At 38.6% G+C, this 15,323-nt stretch overlaps 1 protein-coding gene across 1 annotated transcript in view; it reads right to left on the reverse strand.

Annotated features, from left to right (window-relative positions):
• LOC128867001 (5-hydroxytryptamine receptor 2A-like) overlaps nt 1–3,493 on the reverse strand; it is a 95,799-nt gene extending 92,306 nt beyond the window's left edge. Inside the window, exon 1 of the mRNA XM_054108092.1 lies at nt 3,368–3,493. The gene's annotated coding sequence lies outside the window, so the exon portion shown is untranslated. The remainder of the gene's footprint in view (nt 1–3,367) is intronic.
• Nucleotides 3,494–15,323: the final 11,830 nt, after the last annotated feature.

Below are 15,323 nucleotides of genomic sequence, written 5' to 3' on the forward strand. Positions count from 1 at the left end.
GTTTTGATGGAGCTGTTTGGCGCTTGTTAACCTTTGTTCTGTTGCCGCGGGTGCATTTGACTTGACTGCTGTTTTCGCTTTTGCTCCTTTTTTCGACTTCAAGTTTATTATTTTTTGGGGAAAAATGTATTTATGTTCTTTTTGGGCATATTAAATGTAAATGCTTGTTTGCTCGAGATGGAGAGTGCGGGGGATAACTGGGGTAGCAGTGTAAAATTGGGGTGTGGACATAAATGTGAATGCAACGCGAGTACTTTTGTGCCACAAATATTTTCATAATTGATGGCAGATTTTGTAAGACAACATTAAACAACTGCGTTTTCAGAGTAACTGCGTGAAATTCTTCGGCTCATAGAGAATATATATCTATATATGGAAGTTATATTTGACGCATTAGTACTTGAAAGAGAGTACAGAAATATTGGGATGGGCTGTGGGATCGCTACAAAGAGCTAAGAAAGGAAGATAGATATATTATCCGAAAGAAGAAATGAGAGGCCGAAATACGTGAGTGCGAGGAGCTTGAGAATCTATTAAATAATGGCAGATAATGTGAAGATCCCGATGCCTCAATCGTTGCCGACGGAATTGTCGTTCCGCTATCCGACCATGACGAAGTCAGAATAGCGATAACGCGGCTAAAGAACAACAAAGCCACGGGCGCAGACGGACTGTAGGCTGAGCTATTCAAATATGGCGGCGAAAAGCTGGTAAGATGCATGCGTCAGCTCCTATGCAAAATATGGTCGGATGAAAGCATGCCTGCCGATTGGAATTTAAGTGTGCTCTGCCCAATCCATTAGAAGGGCAATCCTGCAATTTGTGCCAATTACCGCGGGATTAGTCTTCTAAATATCGCCTATAAGGTTCTAGTTAGAGTATTGTGTGAAAGGCTGAAGCCCACCGCCAACCAACTGATTGGACTTTATCAGTGTGGCTTTAGACCTGAACAGTCTACCATCGACCAAATATTCACAATACGCTAAATCTTAGAAAAGACCCATGAAAGGAGAATCGACACACACCATCTTTTCGTCGACTTTAAAGCTGCATTCGACAGTACGAAAAGGAGTATCCTGTATGCCGCGATGTATGAATTTGGTATCCCCTCAAAACAAATACGGCTATGCAAGATGACGTAGCTCAACACTAGCAGCGCCGTCAGAATTGGGAAGGACCTCTCCGAGGCGTTTGATACCAAACGAGGTTTCAGACAGGGTAACTCGCTGTCGTGTGACTTCTTTAACCTGATGTTGGAGAGCATCGTACGAGCCGCAGAACTTAATCGCGCAGGCACAATTTTTTATAAGAATGTACAATCGTTGGTGTATGCCGATTATATTAACATCATCGGCCTTAACAACCGCGCCATTAGTTCTGCCCTCCTCAAACTGGATTAAGAGGCAAAGCGAATGGGTCTGGTGGTGAACGAGGACAAAACGAAGTACCTCCTGTCATCAAACAAATAGTCGGCGCACTCACGGTTGTAAAGAACTTCGTATACTTAGGAATCAGCATTAACACCGATAACAATGTCAGCCTTGAAATCCAACGTAGAATATTTCTTGCCAACAAGTGCTACTTTGGACTAAGTAGGCAACTGAGCAGTAAAGTCCTCACTCGACGAACAAAACTAACACTCTACAAGACTCTCATCATGCCCGTCCTAACGTATGGCGCAGAAGCGTGGACGATGCCAACATCCGATGAAGCGACGCTTGGAGTGTTCGAGAGAAAGATTCTGCGTAAGATTTTTGGACCTTTGCACGTTGGCAATGGCGAATATCGCAGACGATGCAACGATGAGCTGTATGAGCTTTACGACGACATAGACATAGCGCAGCGAATAAAGATCCAGCGGCTTCGTTGGCTGGGTCATGTCGTCCGAATGGATAAAAACGCTCCGCCTCTGAAAGTATTCGATGTGGTACTAGCTGGCGGTAGCAGAGGAATAGTAAGGCCCCCTTTGTGTTGGAAAGATCAGGTGGAGACGGTGACTTCACTTGGTGTATCCAACGGGCGCCGGTTAGGAGGAGAAAGAAACGACTGACGCGCTTTATTAAACTCGACCGAAATCGCGTAAGCGGTTATCGCGTATATCAAAAATAAGAAGAAAGAGAAGTCTGCGATTCTTTCTCAATATTTTATGCCACAATAGTTTTTGGAAGTCACAGGGCAGCCACTATTTCGCGGGTTATCGAGCAAACTTGTTGCGTCAATGTCTGGTTGGGCCTCGGGCATGACTTGTTTGTCACCGAATTTGTTGCCCTCAAAAACGTATCTTATCATCACTTGTTGCAGTAGGAAAATAACGAATATTGTAAGATGAACAGAATTTATGTCGAGCTGTTGCACTCGAATCGTTGGCCCTGAAATACGCTTCGTTTGAGAACGCACGTTGTAACATCGTGACGAAATAACCCGCATGATTGCTAAAATAAAAATAATGCTGCGAACTTGCAATACGAAAACAAGCAATTTAGGTCATAACTGCCTAGGAAGGACTTCGAAAGAAGGGTTGGAGTACTGACGGGACATTGTCTCATCCCAGCTGCGTGGTAGCTAAAATGGGATTGGTCTAGAACGACTCGTGTAATTCTTGCGAAGAAGAAAGCGGTATGTTAGAACACCTCCTTTGCCACTGTCTTGCTCTAAGCAGATCTTATTTCAACTGCCTGGGATCGGTATACCTTTCATCACTGAGGGATATTGCTAACCAAAGCTTAAACTGTTTGTTAAAACTAGCCAAAACACGTATCGCGAACTTTGTTTAAAACGACTCCAGTAACACTGGTAGCACTACGGACTCTTGTGATCTATGTGAGATCTAGTCAGATCAGCCAGACTAACCTAACTTAACTTTCACGAACAACGAAGCTAATGCATTCCTCTTACCGCTCATATGCTCATCAGTTAAGGAGAAGCTTTAAATTGACGAGTAAGACCCAATTCTTCCACCGGACACCCTGTACCTATGTATGCAGTGGGTATGTATGTATGCACTTTGTGTACTCAAGTAAGCCTGAAAGCAAAAATATTTCCATTCTTCATATTTTGGAAATTTTTCCCGTGCTGGTTGCTTTTGAAATGTTTCGCATCTTTGTATTTTTGTTGGGTTTTTGCCATTATTTTCGTGCGCATTGTTTAGTCTCGTATTGTTATTATTACACCTGCTACGTTGTTGTTGCTACAAGTTGTGATTGTCAACATTGTTTTCTATTCAATGCGTTCATAATTTTGTCTAATTGTGATTGTTTTCATTATGTGCCTTTTCGAATTTTTCTTTGTGCACCATTTTTTTCTGATTTTTTTTTACTTTTTTTTTTTTTTTTGGTATTTTTTATATTAAACAAGGTTAATGTATGACCTTTGTTGTTGCATACTAGTAAATGGCATTATAATGACGGGAGGGTATTGTGCTGCTCTTCACGATTGTATGATAGTCGATTCTATTGCAGACAGCACTGTGGGGCTACGTGCCCCGCATACGTCCACTGCGTCATTCGTTCTAGCAACTGCAAAAAAGAGAAAGAAAATGAAAATTAAATAAGGCTTCCAACAAATCAATTTGATTTAATTTGGGTATACAACATATTTCTATTATGCTGGTTCAGCATTCATGAAAGAAAGGCTGGCAAACCTTTACACCCACATAAACAAAGCAATTCAACCTAATGAAAGTTTCCATGAATTGGGTCGTACAATTTGCGAATACTGCGAATTCTATTAACTCTTTATTGGGTTTGCTAATAAAATCTAACACCTGATAGGTCAGGGGTCGCTACATTTTCAAGGTATGTTTGGAATTGGCGCAAATCAGGTGTTTAGTCGACCTTTTCTCTCAATTCTTTGTGCACGACTTGATGTTGTGCTACCAATGCGAGTACAGGTCCCTACATTGACGCCACCTTATTGCAGTTGATTTTAATGGAATTTTTCATTCGCAGTAAAGCTCGCAGGGTGTTTGCATTGCTTGCCGAAGGGTGGCCGCTTTAGGAATGAAGCGTTTTTCGGTCTGGGTATCGAGCTTGTGAACAACCAAATGGCGGATGATGCACAAATCCCTGCGGTTACTGCAGCTGTAGAAACAAAGCGAAAGTATTTAAGAGAGTTTTTTGTTTTTGTATTTCGAGCAATTCGCTGTAAAGGGTGATCAATTTAGAGGTAAGTTCAAGTTTTTCCAGTTTCAGAAGGCAAATATATTTTTTGGTAGCGTTGCAACTATCTAAACTATAGAAATTGATTAAATATAAATAAATATAAATAAACGAGAACTCAAATTTTTATTTTATTTTATTTATTTACTTCAGCCTACAGAAAATAAATAATTCACTATCTTAAATATGGAAAACCGATCAAGCAATAATTACAATAATTGTTACACAATCCCGCAGATCGCACAAGAGGTTCATTAAATGCATTATTAGTGGTATTATTAGAAATGTGGCTTTAAAATTGGCTTAATAACTCCTTACAATCGATACTACCATTAAAAATATTATTTTTTTTTCCCGTTCCGGGAAGCCAGTGATGACGTGCTTCTTCTTGGAGTCCCACGCATCCATTCATTCCCGGACCATGAGGTCGATGGGTATCTGACCGCTGATCACGAAAATTGCAGCCCCTGAGACAGTGCGGAAGGCTGAGGCAACTCTGAGTGCCGCTCTTCGTTGCACAGCCTCCAGTGCTTTGCGCTTGGCTTTGCAGTTTAGCACAAGCCCCCATAATTCGCTACAGTACAGGAGAATTGAGTTTGTGGCCGCCAAAATTAGCTTGTTTTTACTCTGTGTAGGCCCAGCGATGTTTGCCATTAATCTACTTAGCATACCCGTGACCTTTGCTGCTTTGGTAGCCGCATGCCTTATCTGCCTAAGTATTTTACTACTTTTTGGGTCACTAAGGACATGTCGCCTATTTGCATGCTGACCTCGAGTGGAATGTGACCTCGTGTTATACCTTCTACTCAAATATGAACGAGACGTTATCAATAAAACGGTCGGCGGATGACATATGGCAAAAATAAATTTTTTGTTTTTTGGTAGGACTGTTATAAGCTTACATGGCAAATTTCAGCGTGACCTAGCGCTGGGCTTAAGTTTAGAAATCGCCAGAAGCACATCATCGTTACTAATCTCAAAGGAGCTGATAGTTTGCAAAGGTGAAGCTGGTGGGGTAGGAAATAACGTGGTGTTATATCTATCATACATTTTCTGAAAAAAATTGAGCAAATAAGTCACATGAACTTTGGGTATTATCAGAAATCTTTCCATCATATTCTAAACTAGCAGGACCACCCGTAGTTTTTCTTTTGGTTTTAATGTAATGCCAGAAACTCGATAAATTGGATTTTAGTCTCGATTGATTGATTGGGAAATCTTTATTATTTTTTTCTTTTTTTTGTTTGTAAAAGAACCATTCATGGCATTTGTTCTTTAAACATAATTCCTTTCAAATATTGGCCGCAACTGCGCCGTAATTCGGTCATCCGTAAAACACAATTCTGAATAACTCGCTGGGGGACTTCGGTCGGTATCTCGTGCATAACTTTCGTAATGTTGTAGCATAATGCCTCAATCAAAGCTGGTTTATCCACAAAGGTGTGATATCACACAAGATTGGTGGTTAACCAACCGAGGAGAGATAAATTGCTCACCGAAAAGGTGACGCAGTAAATCTATTGTTTCACGGGCTGTATGGCAAGTAGCGCCGTCTCGTTGGAAACAAATATTGTGGAGATTACGAGCTTCAATTTTTGGCATCCGGCAGCGTCGTTTATCATGGCACGTTAGCTTTTGTCATTTACTGTTACATTGGCGCCGGCCTCGTCTTTGAAGAAATATGGGTCGATGATTCCTCCAGCCCATAGGTCGCACCAAGTGGTTGCTTTCGATGGATGCAAAGACTGTTCTTGAACGACTTTGAGTTGCTCTTCAGCCCATATATGGCAATTTTGCTTTTTAACTTAGCCATTAACCCAAAAGTGCATATGCGCACGATGAGCACTTTTCACAGAGCGCCGAGTTTCGTAATACAATTTTACGATTTGCATCGGTTGTTGAGTCGTAAGTCTGTCGGTGATGAAATATCAATGAATATTAAAAAGTAGTCACGCGTGATCTGTCAAAAAATCCCTATTGGAGAAAGTACCTCAAATCTGATCACCCTTTATTTGTGTGCTTATATTGGCATATTTATGTAAGTGTGAATGGAATATAATTTTCGTTATGAAAATAAAATTATGACTGTAAAAACAAGAGTCCAAGGTCGATGGTTGAAATGTAAATAATTGTTCCAAGTATTTCCCAGGATTTGAAAATTTCAGTGGACTTTATTAAACTAATTTTCATTTTGACTATTTATTTACTATGAATTGTTTTTTTTGTTGTTTTTTTTAATATTGTACATATTTGTAGGAATTCTTAGTTATTTTGTTTTTACCTAATATTAAAAGCACTGAATTAATAATTACTTTCGCTTTGAAAATTTTAATTACTTTTGCAATTTTTATTTCCCTGAAATCCATTTATCATATTTTACCAATATTTTGAATTTGAATGGAAATGTATGTAAATAATTTGATAGGCTTTAAGCTTTACGGCCAACTTTTTCGAAACGCATCTCGGTCGTTAAGCGAGATATGGGTGAATAATATTTAGAAAATAAAACAAAGAACATCCAAATTGCATGAAATCTCATTTTCATTTACTCCTCTTTGTTGAACCTGAAACTATATACTGTGGGCAACAAGTAAGGTGAATTTATTTGTCAAATTTCGAGGGATTAAAATTTCGCTCTAGTTATTTTTTTCATGAGCTGGCAGCACTGTTAATAACATCTGGGCCAACTTTCATGTGAATGTCATTATCAGTAATATATTTACGCTTGTGTTTACCAAACGACCAAACGACCAAGAGTGCATTTTTCGATTTTTACAATGTCTGATTTGATTGAGCAGAGAAGTGCCATCAAATTTTGTTTGCGGAATGAAATTTCGGCTGCGGAAACGTTTAGCATATTGCAGACGGCATTTGGTGATTTGACCTTGTCGCAGAAAAATGTTTATAAGTGGTACAAAGACTTCAAAGAGGGTCGAGAACGTGTTGATGACTTGGAGCGCTCCGGACGACCATCGACGCCAACAGATAACCAACACGTCAATAAAGTGAAGGAGTTTGTGCTCAAAAATCGTCGATTGACTGTTAAAGGCCTTACTGATTTGATCGGAATATCGGAAGGATCTGCGAAAATCATTTTAAAATACCATTTGGGCCTACGAAAAGTCAAATGTCGTCCTAAATTTCTTGGAAAAAAGTCGTCGCGTTGATGTGTGTGAAACAATGCTTTCAGACTATCAGGACAAGCTCAAATGCATCATTACGGGAGATGAGACTTGGATTTATGCGTACGACCCTGAAGCAACCGACCAATCAAACAAATATCGTGCTAAAGGCGAGGCCAGACCGAAAAGAGCACGTCAAAGTCGTTCAAAAATAAAGGACAGTTTTTTTCGATTTCGCACTATGAATTCCTTCCACCTGGCCAAACTGTTAATAAGGAATATTATTTGAGCGTTATGCGTCGTTTACGTGAAGCAATTCGTCTAAAAAGACCAGAATTATGGGCCAACAACTCTTGGTTTTTGCATCACGATAATGCACCGTCTCACACTGCACTCGTTCTTCGTGACCATTTCGCCAAAAATTCCACGCATATTGTTCCGCAACCACCGTATTCGCCTGATTTGGCTCCGTGTGACTTCTGGCTATTCCCAAAACTCAAGAGGCCACTCCGGGGAACGCGTTTCGAGTCGATTGAGGAGATAAAAGCTGAATCGAAGAAGGTGCTGATGGCTATACCGGAAATGGACTATTTGGCATGCTGCGGGGATTGGAAAAATCGTTGGCATAAGTGTATTCCATCGAGAGGGGATTATTTTGAAGGGGATGAAATTGATTTACAAGAATAAATAAAGATTTTTCATTGTACAACCAAATTCACCTTACTTTTTGCCCACAGTATATGCTATAGAGCAGTATTTGGCACTGATTTTTCACTGGTTTGTACCAGTCAGTGCGTCTGGTCTGTATATTTTTGAATATAGCTCAGGAAGTTCAAGGAGTTCCACTATACATCTTTCAGAGGTTACTGAAATTAATCTCAGTTATTAATGATAACCAGATACAAATCTGATGTGTGTTACTTTTCTAGTTCTCAAAAATTTTGGGGGAAAAAATTAAATTTTTTCGAAAAAAAAAAATTCTAAAAAGTGTAGTTGATCCTTAAATATTAAAAAAACCAAGATATTTCACCTTAATTTAAGCCTTGTTGTTGTTGAGTATTTTTTATGAAATAATCCCAATTAGCGACCAGCACCGTTTTACTACCACTGTTCTCGTGTGATGATGTTCTCAGTTTGTTTTGTTTTTTTTCTAAGTCAGACTCATTTTGTGAGATTTAAGCCTTAGTTAGCAAAATTTACAGGACAGAAAAAATCTTAAAATTATTACAATAATATGTTTTGAAATTTGTTTTAGTTTACTTGTTTTTATACCCAAGCTTACAAACAAAAAAATTTTCAGAAAAACTTACGATAATGTTCAAAATACTTGGCTAACGTGAATTGGATATACCTTAAAATATGAGAGAAAGCTTATGCCAATGCTTTATAAACATTTTCGCCATGTGACTCAGTTGGATCCACCCCTGAAAGTAATATACGGTAACCGCTAGTGGACCACAAGAAGATGAAGTTCTCTAGAGAAGGCCTTTTTTTGCCGGGACAGGCTAGGAAGTACAGCATTCAGACACAATGAAATCCATTGTACTGCATTGGGATTCCCTTTTTAAATTTCAACGCGAACGTGCAATATTTGTATGGGCAAAGGAAAAGTGCTGTTTTAGGGGTTCCCGGGAAATTATTCGAATATTTCTCGCCGTAGAAACCATCCCTGGACTTCAAGGAACATTTAAAAAAAATAATTGTTAAGATTGGTCCATGCGTTGTCGAGTTATGCGCTTATCAATACATTTTGCGATTCATTTTTATATTATAGTCTGGTGTCAGATACCACTAGAAAGCAGAAATTACGGGCAAACTTTGCTGAATTTCACCAAAAACGCTTAGAATCGCGTATTATTAATATTTCTTTAAAAGCCCAGCAGACAGTCAGCATTGATGCCTACAATTTAATCTACTTTTATTGATCAACGGAAATAATGTATGAGGTGCGAGGCTGAGTGTGCAAATAAGTAGCGAAGCAAAAGTATGATTTTGTGAAATTATTTACTTGTGTGTGGAAATAAATTTTGTAAAGTAGCGTGAAATTACATGAATAAATCATTGTGATCATTATTTTGTATTGACTACAAGTACCGTTTTATGTACTCGTATGTGTCTATTCACATATCCATATGCGAGTATTTCTGTTCGCAACTCCGTGGCTAAGCGAATTGCAGAGCAAAAGCAATTTTGATTTTATAAACTTGGCTGAAATATTGAATGAGAAATTATGCAGTTTAATGAGCCAAATGAATTGAAGCTTTTATATTTCAATTTACGCTCCAGTGGTTAGCAAATAAATGGAAACTGCATGTAGGTATGTGCGTTTATATTAATTGCAACGCGGAAAATGAATTAGTTTAGAAAAAAAGAAGCAATTTTTGATTGCATGTTGGATTAATTCTTTAAATAATTCACGCTGTGATAGCGTAATTTAATTTGATTTCATGGAATTTTTGTAAATCCATTGCAACAAATGCATTAGCGTATTTCTAATTTGTGCGCTTAAGAATTATTTGCGAGAGTTCTGAGAGACGGGGCAGGATGCTTAGAATTATTGCGTCATTTTTGGCTTTTCATAAAACGAGCAGGTCTATGTTTAAATTCAATGAAACAAACTGTGTGTGGGGTATCAATTAAATTATCGCTTTACTTCAAAAAGCTACACTGCGTTAAATAAGTATAGCACTAACACTTATTGACAAGCTTTGACAACTTTTGGAAGTCGAAATTTGAAAAAGGCTAACCCAAAAGCACCGCGGGAATGGTAACTATCAAAAAACTTAGACTAAATAGTCTTTTGTATTCAAAGCTCTGGAAGTGAAAGGATTGGTAGTCAAAGAGGAAAGGAGAGAAGTGACAGAGAAAAAGATATAGGCAAGAATAGAGACAGAGATAGAGATGGCTAGTTCCTATAGACTCTTTGGCAAATCTGAAAATATTCTCCAGTTTGAGAGAGCGAATATTACTCATTCTCATGACCTAGGAACCAAAAATTCATACCCTTGCTCCAGCAAATGTAGGACACTCACAGCGATAAAAAACTCAGTAGTATCCGCCTCCACTCAGCAAGGCAGGCAAATCGTGTCCTCAATGATTCCAAAGGTGGTCATATGCGGACCCCATGGATTATGTCCTATAATAATAGCGACCATCTACCGACCATTTTTTCAACCAAGTTTTAGAAGAAATTCCGACAATTTTCTGTTCGGGCTTGCCAAAAAATAATTTGCAGTTCTGCAGCGTTCAACACTGGATCGTTTCTTTATATGTAAAGTGCCGCGATGTACTGGAACCCATACAAGTACAAGCTTATTCCGTCTTCCAACTGAATCAAGTTTCTTCTTACATTATTGCACAATCTTTGAGGTTTGCTTTGCATTCTGCAGAGTCTTCAGTGCAGCCTGACTGTCACTAAATACTCCAATTTGTTTCCCGCTCCATTCCCTCTCTATTGTCCATTCTGCTACCTTGAGAATGGCAAAGATTTCCGCTTGAAAAACAGTTGCACCTCCTCCCATACGTATTACTATCGTTCAAGTACCGCCCGGCTCCAGAACCTTTTTCACTCGTGGACCCATCGGTAAAGAAAATATCTGTCAAACCTTTTTGCATGCACTCTAGATTACTTTCCCATCCAATTTCCTTCCAAATGAAACTGTGGGCATAAGATCGTCCCTAGGTGCCAAAAACACTGGATACTGCTCAGATAGCATCTTAAAGATTTATCTGTGTGCCGACCTTCCGTCTTCGTGCCAGAAAACATATTTATGGAGTCTATGCATTGCTGTTTTGCTTCCGGCTGTATTTTAAGATCCAAGATGAGCAAATCAAGCATAGCACTTTGGGCATAGCCGGAGGTTGTCCTCATGGCACCTCTAATGTGTAAACATATACTTCTTTGCAGTCTGTGTAGCTGATGTGTGGACTTGATCATAGTTCCGTCACCACCAAACCACAGAGGCATAAGTGGTAATTGGTCTGATAAGTGTTGTTTATATCCACAGGGATATTTCTTTCGCATTTGGTTTTAATACTTCTTTTAGGAACATCCAGTTCATTCCACTAAAAAAGCCAAATTTTAAACTTTATGCAAGTTTAAGGAAAAAATCACACAATTTTTGTAGTTGTTTTGTCGTGGACCTCGTCATTGTAGTGTAAGACATGCAACCTGGGGGTGGCTCAGGCTCCATCAAATGCCTGCAGGCGTGATACTCTCGGTAGCACCTATGTAGAAATTCCTTGCTGAGCATTTTGCTGTGCTCCTTAACAGAGAACATGGAAGCCTCGTTGTGAAGGTGTTTTAGGGTGGAAATCAGGAATCATTCCTTGCTGTGCTGATTGCAGTATATGGACAGGTATATAGCTTGGCGATCACCGTAGCCGAATGGGTTGGTGCATGAATACCATTCGGAATTCACAGAGAGAACCTAGGTTCGAATCTCGGTGAAACACCAAAATGAAAAGAAAGTTTTTTGTAATAGCGGTTGCCCCTCGGCAGGCAATGGCAAGCCTCCGAGCGTATTTCTGCCATGAGAAAGCTCCTCATAAAAATATCTGCCGTTCGGAGTCGGCTTGAAACTGTTGATCTCTCCTTTTGTGAAACAAGATCAATGCGCACACCACAAATAGGAGGAGGAGCTCGGCCAAATACCCGGAAAGGGTGTATGTATATATGTATATATATAGCTTTGCGCACTGCGTATCACTGGTGCCAGACGGGCACAGCATAATTCAGAACTGGCTGGCCATTTGTTTTAAACGTCGCCAGCAACATTTACAATACTTGCCTTTCCCCCATATTCTACCGGCTAGCGATTTGAGAAACTTGTTATTGTACAATTTTGGATTTTAGTACCAATTGCGGTTTTTTTGGCCTTGTTACCGGTTGTTATTGCGGTGTCGCCAAATTTTACGTTTGGCTGTAGTTTAACCTCTTTCGTCCCGATGGGAAAGAGGTTCGCCGTGGACTTACTTGGTACGAGAAAGTTGGCGATTCCTCGCGGGGTAACAGTAAGAAAAGCTGGCGAGATAAAGGTTCACTTTGGAACACAATTCATTCAAGTCAATATCAAATAAGGGTCATTAATTTCTGTAAGTAGACCTGGCTACCATAGGAATGGTGATTGGTTCGTGGTCGCTGTCGACGCCATCCTCTCTTTGATTACTTACTTCGAGCACCGATCTGCTCTATCTCCGGCTGTAGCATATTTGGAGGCTCTATGCTCCCAAGAGGTGTGAAACAATGAAGTTTGGAGAAATCCCTAAAAGGCCCCCCACAGTGCATGGTTATTAGGTTTCATAGGTACATATCAGGTTTCCCCTGAGGGTATCTTTTGATTAATTTCGACTATATTTATTTCAATTTGTGTTGGATTTTTTACAATTATCCATGCATTCATGAACGTATGCACCTCCATATTTTCAATCCTTGACCTTCTTATCTCAATAAATTTCAATTTATATTTTGAACTGTTCGTTTAAAATATTTCGAAAATTTATCTGTGCCTTAAGTAATGTAACGGGAATATTCAATTGCATATTTTTTCACTTTTGGCTCGGTAATGCATTTAGGGAAAACTGTTCGTTAGCGTGGAAAAAAATTTATTGTTTTAATTTTCACAATGGCGAAAAATGCGAAAAGGGCGAAGTGAAATGGGAATAAAATGCAGGTCGCTGTGGTGCAGATATGGATAAACTATTTAACTGCATATATACATACAAATAAATATGTTTATTAACATATACATACACCAGAGCAGCCCCCATTTGCGTTATTACATGGTAGAAACGCGCCGTTGTCGAAAGCAATGAGTCGAACAATCGGAGGACCATCACTGGACTAGTCCATTGTGGCATAGTTAGCAGAAACGGTAAATTCGTATCTTATATTATCCAACAGAGCAGCAAAATAAGTAAAATACAAAAAGTGCACGTCGCGATTTCGCATTGCCTGTGTCACTTATATGCATATTGTTTTTGAGTTTTGTGCTTGGAAAAAATAATTTGGTGATGACAACAAATTTGAAACATTATATATTTCACTCGGTTGCCCTGAAATAATTAAATTTTACCTATAAGTATTTTATTGAACTAAAGAAGTAAAAGGGACCGGGCTAAGCATTGTGTGGATAAGGAAACCAGATTAAGGGGTTACATACATCCAGCAGCGCCAAAAACGCGCTAAACTGAAAATTGCTTTTAGAAGGGAGAACAATAGAAATAAATATAAAAAATTTTATGCATTGTTTACTAATTTTAAACATTTTAAAAAAATTATTTTTATTATATAATAAATCAATGAATGAAAAATAACAGTGAAAAAAGAGTTGCTCAACGTTCTGCATCATTTTTATTTGAAATGTGGATGGATCTGTAAAAAGTAAAAAAAAATTCTTGTAAAGTAAAGTTGTATTATAGTCTGTTGACCCGGAGTTTTAAATTTAGAAAAATTTAGCAATTTACGGCATTTAAGAAAAAGTATGCGTTTTACGTCATAAATGTCACTCTTTAATTATGTTTATAAAATCTTTTAATAAAAATATCTCAAATAAAACCTATAGAGAAAACATTTTCGAGTATTTAAAAAAAAACAGCTTCAAAAACTATTTAAAACATACCGTGCATACCGTGCCGGAAAAAGTTGTTTCGAGAAAAACGAGTTTAAATTTTCAAGAGCATTTCACTCGAGGTCGGCAGATTCTTGAAGTTCTTCTTCAGCAGCACAGATGCTTTAGCAACGCTTGCTGAAACTTCTTCAATATTTTTTGTAATTCAACCAAATGCAGTGTTTACGAAGGGCGATGAAAAAATACTCTAGATATTAGTGCCACACGCCATACAAAAAACATTTAATTTGAAACCAAGTTCACGCGGAACCACAGACCACCCACTCCGAAATAGCTATAAAAACCGCATAGAAAAGTTAAATACAGTATGAGTACGTTGAGTGGAATGAAACCTCATGTAATTGTCCTGATAATTTTTTTGTAGCTGAACTAGCCAATTTAGTTTCACTCTCCATCTAATATGACCTCTGAGGAGTCTTCTTCTTTCTAAGACGTGGACATCGTTCACTCTTACTGCCTTCACGACCTATCCAACGACGTTTGAGCTTTTTCGAAAATCATAAATAAGACACACAACTGTTCGCTTCGAATGATCAAAAACATCTAACCTTTAGTTTCAGAAACCTTAACATATTGGCCCTACTCTCATACTGATTTATGGATGTCCCTATACCTACCTTAGAATAACAAAAGAACCGACAGGCTGAAAGGCTCCGCAAGTAACGGCCACCTGCTCCAAACGAAGGGCAGCTAACTGTGCGCATCAAACTATCGTCGGGCAAAGAAATTTTTTACCATAACTTTGTATATGGGGAATTTTTACAATCGACTTCTAAAGAGATACGTCTAAAACTATTATATAAAAAAAAATTATCTGTAAAAAATCGATTTTTTGAAAGCTCTGGACGTATGTAACCCCTTAATGAAAAAATTAAGAAAACAAAGAGAAGCCATTGATATTTTGAAAAAAAAAAATTGAAAAATTGGAAATATTAAAAAATCAACGAAACGTTGAAATCAGACCGCCAGCTTTGGAGCTGCGAAATGACTTCACTTGACTATTTTTATTAGGGGACCGATAAGGATTAATGTTGGCTGAATCAGCGAGAGGCGATTCGAGACTTGGAAAAACTAATTTTTTTTGTGATTTATTTTTAATACCTGGTGTTATTTACTAAATCGTTTATAATTGAACTTTAATTTAACAGTAAGTTTTTAACACTTTGCACTCCAGGCCGTTTTAGATTGCGCGCACCAGCAACTCGAGACGATTTTGGTGAAATTGGGTAAACATTTTTCAGGGGCCTTAAAAACATTTATAAACAAAGAAACGTTTACAAATAATAAAACTGAGCTGACTGCCTCTATGGCCTTGAGTCTCGTCGGGAGCTGCAGTAGCAGCGCTGTTCGAATTCATACTTAAAATCGGCCGGGCGCAGTATCGGCATCGCTTGAGTTGGCACTTCAAGCCACTC

Source organism: Anastrepha ludens, chromosome 6 (genome assembly GCF_028408465.1).
Source record: "Anastrepha ludens isolate Willacy chromosome 6, idAnaLude1.1, whole genome shotgun sequence".
Classification (NCBI taxonomy): domain Eukaryota; kingdom Metazoa; phylum Arthropoda; class Insecta; order Diptera; family Tephritidae; genus Anastrepha; species Anastrepha ludens.